The sequence below is a fragment of the Capsicum annuum genome, unplaced genomic scaffold, assembly GCF_002878395.1.
Source record: "Capsicum annuum cultivar UCD-10X-F1 unplaced genomic scaffold, UCD10Xv1.1 ctg61999, whole genome shotgun sequence".
Classification (NCBI taxonomy): Eukaryota; Viridiplantae; Streptophyta; class Magnoliopsida; order Solanales; family Solanaceae; genus Capsicum; species Capsicum annuum.
Genome location: NW_025870957.1, coordinates 510 through 5,187, shown reverse-complemented (window position 1 = coordinate 5,187; position 4,678 = coordinate 510). Strand labels below are relative to the sequence as shown.

At 35.8% G+C, this 4,678-nt stretch overlaps 1 long non-coding RNA gene across 1 annotated transcript; it reads right to left on the bottom strand.

The window, feature by feature from the left end:
- Positions 1-15: 15 nt before the first annotated feature.
- Positions 16-2,331, bottom strand: LOC124893579. The gene is made up of 4 exons (XR_007050772.1): positions 2,169-2,331; positions 2,010-2,080; positions 1,212-1,271; positions 16-358 (listed from the first exon to the last, which is right to left on the bottom strand). It is a non-coding gene; the product is annotated as an uncharacterized LOC124893579 (long non-coding RNA).
- Positions 2,332-4,678: the final 2,347 nt, after the last annotated feature.

Below are 4,678 nucleotides of genomic sequence, written 5' to 3'. Positions count from 1 at the left end.
ACGTAGTTTAACTTGGGACGAGCTTAAGGCAAAAAAAAAGAATTTGAAACTTGTGGTCTTAATCATAAAATAACATTTTTGTGGTTTCTAACTGTGTCATAGCATTTCTTTGGCTATAAAAGCTTCTCATTAAGGGTAAAATGAGAAGTTTAAAACTAAATCACTTCATAATTTCGAATTGAGTCATTCTTTTTTAAAAAGGACAAATAAGGAAATAGTGTCATATAAATGGAACGGAGGGGTATATATTTTAGCAACTGTGTCCAAATGCAAATTTAGAAGTTATCAGACATAAGAAGTACCTAGTATTGTAGTCAACAATGTCATTTGATGGTTTGACCAATTTATCCAGTATAACCTGCAAACAGAAAAAGAAGTAGCATATTAAAATCATCTGAAAGACCATGAGACATCTAATCATATATCAAAATCTCTCGTGACAGGCCAGGGAGGTGCATTTGAGATTAATTTGAGACTTCTTGATGACCATGCAGGAGAATAAAAGAGAAAAAGGACCATTGAATTCGCCCAAACACATACAAAGGAATAATGTCCCTTAACAACAATCGAATTCGCCCAAACACCTACAAAGGAATAATGTCCCTTAACACATGGCGCAGGGACCAAAGGACAATATATATGTGCTAACATCATACATGTGTTCAAAAATATGCCTGGATAACTACAGGGCTCAACTACTCAAATCAACAATCCCAACATATATGCAGGTTGGTGCATTCTAAAGTAATGCAGCAGGCCCAAATAGTGCACACAAGGATATAGACAATTCATATAGTCGGCCCCAACTAATTTAGCAGTGATGTGCAGTCGGTTGTTGATTGAATGACAATGGCAGTATAAATGCATCCTAATTTTTACATTTTTAACAAAAAGAGATGCTTGGATCATGACAGTGGTCAACTACATATATGCCGGCTGGATAATATTAAAATAAAGTCTTTTTGACAAGGCTGGTTCGTATAAACTAATTAAGAACCACCTCTCAGAACGACAAAAAACAATATAGCATCAAAAAGATTGGGGTAAACAACATTTTTACATAGAAAAACAACTAACTATGGACCAAAATACATGATGAGGAAACAGTTTCGAACAAAATGGAACTATTAACGTGAAAAAATAGATTACATCATTGCCATACAAGTGAGGGACGAAAAGTGGAGCGATAAAAGAAATAAGAAGAAGTATACCTGTCCTGTAACATCCACTATTGTCACTCTGGTAAGCTCAAAGCCTTCCCTTGTAATACACTAAAAAACCATATATTTTACCAAAATGAAATGAGATTTGTTTGCAACAATTCCAATTTAAAGAACATTGATAAACAAGAATTCCCCCGTCCCAGCTCAAAAAGGTTAAAAAAAAACTATGTATGGAAGATAAACTAACAACAACAAGCATAATAAATCTGTCTGCCTGTCCAAAGAAGATATGTTATAAGCTATTGTTTTGGTATAAAATATACACCCAGTGCAAAGCAGAGGAAGACCCTTTCTACCAATGAATAGCATAGATAAGACAAACCACATTTGATGTTCAAAACAAAGGTTATTTGCAGTGGAACACACTGATAGTAAAAGATGTATATACTTCTCGTATCATCTTCAGAACTCTAACTGCTTGTACAATCTGCAGAACTTTACGTCCAGTTAATCTAAACACAGCTTTTAGTACCATTACCTCAGAACTGATATTTTATATATACATCGCTATGAATCACATAAACCAACCTCTCCTCCTATCACCAACCTTGTCAAAGAAATCTAGATGCAGTATAAACTAGCTAACCATAAATCATATCTCATCTAAAAACGCGACTACCCATCATAATTAAAAAAAAGTACCCATCTTCTCCAATATTTATATCTAAGGAATACGGAAATGAAGATAAGCTGACAGCATTGATTATGCAATACGGGTACACTAGGAATACTAAATTATAACATTGCAATGAACAGATTAAGTTAAACAAATTGCTGTTACGTTACCATCTCACAGTCAAGAGCCAAAACTTCATGTGGAGGTGTTCCTGATGGAGCAGGAAGCGTTGAAAGAAATTCTACATGGGTAATGTAATACCAAGATAAACTGTCAATAATATTAACCAAGTAGTTCAATAAATTTCAAGTTCTTGGAATGCATGTCACCTGGTTGCTCATAACAGTATCCATTTTCTTCTAGTTCCTTATCTGTAAGTGTGTAATAAGTAATGGGAAAGGGTATATTCTTCTTGAGGTCAATAAAAGATGGAGTCTCCTTATTGGGAGCCTCGGCACCTGCATGAATAAGAGGATGATCAACATGTGCTTGACAAATAGGGTATTACAGAGAAAACAACATGAGAGAGTGCTAGAGGGAAGGAAGTTACTTTTCAATTTATTCCTCCCAACAATCCAACTAACCCGACTAATCAAGCATCAATCCCATATTGTCAGTTTCGTTATTTTTTTTACTTTCTTATTCTTTGGATCAGTTGATTGGGGTCAGTTATATGGTCCTCTCTTTTCATTCAAATCAATTTCATTCTTTGTCTTTTAGCTAAATTTCCGACTCACCCGTGCATAGGTATGCACAGACAAGTAGTTTAACTCCAACTAATTAGTATTGTTTATGTGATCATTTGTCATAATAGGTTATATTCTTAGCCAAAAATGCATCAATTCCGAGAGATTTTAAATCTTCCGAAATAACTTCCTTCCGTGTAGCTTTAGGTCTACTCATCCTCTATATCACCTTCAACAATAATAGTCATACCTAGGCTTGGCGCATCCTCAAGTCTGCAGACATCACAAATCATCTTAGCTGAAACTTTCAAATTTTATCCTCTATGTATGCTACTGTGTTTGTCAGGTCACATATTTCATCATATCTAATGCAACTAAGATATGATCATTTCTAATTACATCCAGTTTTGTGCTGCACATCCATCTTTAAAAACCGCAGTCGTGGACATTACTAGTCTCACAACCACTCTGTGATCATTCTAATCACATATCGTTTTGTGTGGGACATCCATCTTAACATCTGCACTCGTGGATATATACTGACCTTAGAGGTTCAACATTCACTCCCATATAACATTACCAGTCTCACAACGCTATGTGGAACTTGTCAATCATCTTATTTGTTATGTTCCTATCGCGTAATACTCATGTAGCGCTCTTTCATTCAAACCATCTTACTTTATTGATATGAGTTACATCTTCGATGCATCATGCCATTCTCATCTAAGAAGAAGACTATAGATCTATTTTTCCACATTTAGACGTCACAATTTTGTCTTATCACATCTCACCTTCATTCCTCTTATGCATATAATGCACATGTTCTCCCTTAGTCTACTTATTCTAAATCCCCTACTTTCTTGAGTGGCTTCACCGTAATCCAACTTTTAGTTTACACCATCACAGTAGTTAATACAATATTGTTAATAGCATACAACATGGAATCTCATCCAGGATACTGTTGGTTAATTCCCTCCATAACTAGGACAAGTAAATGTTCAAAGCAAATTGCTAGTGTAAACCCAATACTATAGAAAACTCCTCTATATCTCCTTCATTGTTATCACATTTATGGCGCTCCTTTGTGCATAACGTTTGTGGCACTGCCAACACCCACCCTCCCCTTACAAAATCCTCTTTTCAAACACGACCTATTTCGAAAAGTCTCCATGATTACAATTCTAAAAATCTGCAATATAACTCAACAACATATAATAGTTCTAACTGCAATCTTCTTGTTGCTGGTCCGATTTTCAAAGATAGAATCTTCCCTATGTGATTTTCAAAGATAGAATCTTCTGTATGTTTGTATAGCAAAAAGGGTTGCATCATTATTAAGTTTGTATTGCAAAACAGCCACATTCTGTTTTTCATGGAAGGGACAAGGACTCAACATTTTACGTATATTTACTGCATATGCTAGTAAAGTAATTCCATTCTTCATGCTTTGACCTTAAACATGTTCAAGTGGGGAAACAAAAGGTCAAAAAATTTGGTTAGCATATCTGAAAAAGTCAGTTTTGCAGCGGCTCCAAACAGGATGGCAGTTCAAACCAGTCACCGGGAGCATTTTTCCAATTACTAGGGTTGCTAATTAAAAAAACAGTCTAGTGATGAATAAATCGGGCATTAGAAGATAAACTTTTCACCACAATTCGGCAACCTGCTATGTCGCAAGACACAAGAAATTGTAATATCAGTCTATAACCAGTGCACAAAAAGCTCAATCAAGCTCTTCGGAAGAATCTATTTTTTTTTTACTGTGTTATTAGGACCAGCTTGCGCGCACCTCAACTAATTCCATAGTTATAAGGCTGGCAACGGAACCGGAATTTTCCATTCCGGTCCGTTTATTCCGTTTCCGGCGATATTCCGGTACCGGTAACACAACGGTACCGGTTGGTACCGGTATAGCGGTACCCAATGGTCCGAAATACAGTACCAGTGCGAACCCCTAAAAATTCCAGTAATTCTGGTTTCGGTTCCGGTCCGGCGACCCGTTAAAAATTCCCTATGATATCTTCAGTTTACTTTATACATATTTTTTGGAAAAAATCTTGATCATTTTTGCTGAACAATTGAACAAGAAGGCTGTATTTTGTAGATATGCAGTGTATTTGTTGGTTTTTTTTGTTTTTTAAATTACGTTGGCA